Consider the following 2,714-nt stretch of genomic DNA (forward strand, 5'->3'; position numbering starts at 1 on the left):
TTCCCAACAATCACAAGTCATACCTTCAGACAACGTTAATAATAGTGATACAGGTGTGCACCTCTAGTCTCTTGAAAACAATAATCACGATGGTTCTCAAGAAACAATTCATTAAATATAATAATAAATACTTTCATATATGAATCTTAGGTTAAGTCACTTTATGATATTCCTTCAATTAAGGAGACAAATATTATATACTAGAGCCTCGCCTCGAGTGAAGGGCTTGCAGCAAAAGTGGTAACCCTTGCAAAGGGCTTGCCCTTGAATGTACTAAGCCTCAATGTAATTTCATCATCGAATGGTGTCATGTTGAAATTCTCCATCTCTAAGGTCATTTTGAAAGTAATGAACCTCAAATTATACCAATGAAAAGCTTATAAACACTTTTCTTTGTACAATCAAATTATGTTCGTGTTCGTTTATTTATTTTTGAAGTTATTTATGTTTGTTCGTTTATTTATTTTTGAAGTTATTTATGTTTGTTCATTCATTTAGTGTTTGTGAATATCTTCATTTAACGTTTGTTCAATGTTCAACAACCAACACTCTATGTTTATCATTTTATTTGGATACCAAAAGTAATATCAGAACATCATCATCTTAATTAATATAAATTTTAAATTTATAATACATACTAAATGATTTCAGAAAACTAGAAAAATAGTTATTATCTCTACAGATTTCGAGTTTGAGCACGATGTCTGCAAACAATATTTGAACATTAAATATCAAAAGATTAAAAGTTTTTCGAATCAAATGGTATATATACCGAAACAAATAAGGTTCGAGAGGGTCCTAGTCTTTCATTTTAGGTCTGACAATTTGAATATTTATCAAATTAAGTCTTGACATTTTGAATTTTTCAATTTAAATATTTATTAGATTCGTATTTTGAAATTAGAATATTTAATCTCTCTCAATATTTTATCAAAGTTTTGAATTTCACGTATCATATTTTTAATTATTCATTATTTTTTATAGTTATTTTATTTTACTATTTTTTATTATAATTTCATTTAAATATAATAGTTTAATAATTTTCAAACGTTTATTGTTGGATCATACAAAAAAGTTTGACTTGATATATTTATCATTGTTTAAAGCATCAAATATGTGCACAATTTGACATAATATATTTAATTTATTTAGGACTATATTAGTAGAGTTTTTTAATACAAAACCAAACTAAAATTTATTACATTATATTACATGGGTTAACAATAGGGCGTACAACCTGGAGGCTTATGGCCCTTCCTGTCTTGCAATACACGGCGAAGTGCTCGCAATTGTTTGAGATCAGGTCGTAGGGGGCAAACCCTTTTTCGAGGTAATAGACGGCGGCCTCGATAACTTCATGGGGAGGCTTGGACGGGACGCTAGAGCAGGTGCCGAGTTTTCTGGTAGTGACTATAAATAAAGGAACTCCATACTCATAGATCTCAACTGTTTCTCCTTGGAGGAAACAATCGATGCATACTTTGGCTATTTCGCCATTGATGAATCGCTTGTTTCCACATTTGTTGCATTCAGATGGCGCACCAAGTTTCTTTCCTTTTCCTTGGAGATGAACCACCATGTCGTCGCCCACATATATCCTGCAGGGATTAGTCGTAAACATCCAAATGTGTGTATATGTATTGATGGTAACCATGTATGTTATGTTGATTGGAGATGATTCATCCCTTATAGTTTAGGCGAAGAATCGATTGTTTATTGTAGAATCATAGGTTGTTAAGGTTATCCGGCTTTTAGAAATCTAAAAAACATTACGTTAAAAAATATTTCTAACGTTTGATTAAATAGTCATTTAATTCATATTTTTTTAGAGCATTTGTCCCTCCAACATTTCATTTTAGGACAAAACGATCTCTAATTTTTAACTAAATAGTCACTTTAGCTCTTTTTCTTTTATTTTGAAGTATTTTGGCCCCCAACGTTTTCATTTTAGGGTAAAAAGACATCTTTTCTGGAACATTGATTGTTTGTTTACTAACAATTTCCATCCATATGGGCGTTTTTGCCAAAATGTAATGTTGTGGGCCAAAATGCTCAAGAAAAAAATAGGAGTTAAAGTGATTATTTAATTAAATGTTATGTGTACTTTTTTCATCATTGTACCAATATGAAAATTGTTGGAAAATAAGAAATCCCCTCTATTTTGTACAAGGGGTTTATATAATGACCTTTATTTTTGGTGTCCGATTTAGGTCATGATGGTTATCCGTGGACCGTATGATAATACAGAATGTCACACTCCAAATGGGGTTAATTGAATTTTTTTAAAAGTGCTGGGGCTTGCACTATAATTAGACCATATTTTTTAAGCATTCGAACCCATTTAATTTTTCTATGGTTTCTTTTTCCCCCATTTCAGCTTTAAAAAACTCACACCAAATTGTTTCTCTCTCTCTCTCTCTCTCTCTCTCAACCACCCTTTGTTTTTTGTTTTTCTTTGATTCGTCCCTAATCGTATTGTGGTGTGCGATACCGCCGACACCATTGTGATCCCTTGACACCATTTAAAAGGATTTATTAAACATATTTCGCTCGTAAATTGTTTATGTGATCAGTGAGACTATCCTAATTCAGTTGTAACGGCCAGGTTTAGGGACACAAAAATAGTTGTTAGATAATAAATATGACTCTGAAGAACTCCGAAAAAGTATCCTTTGAAAACTTTAAAGAATTCCGATAGATAAAGAGTGATTGCG

The sequence above is a fragment of the Hibiscus syriacus genome, unplaced genomic scaffold (assembly GCF_006381635.1).
Source record: "Hibiscus syriacus cultivar Baekdansim isolate YM2019G1 unplaced genomic scaffold, ASM638163v2 tig00020118_pilon, whole genome shotgun sequence".
Lineage (NCBI taxonomy): Eukaryota > Viridiplantae > Streptophyta > Magnoliopsida > Malvales > Malvaceae > Hibiscus > Hibiscus syriacus.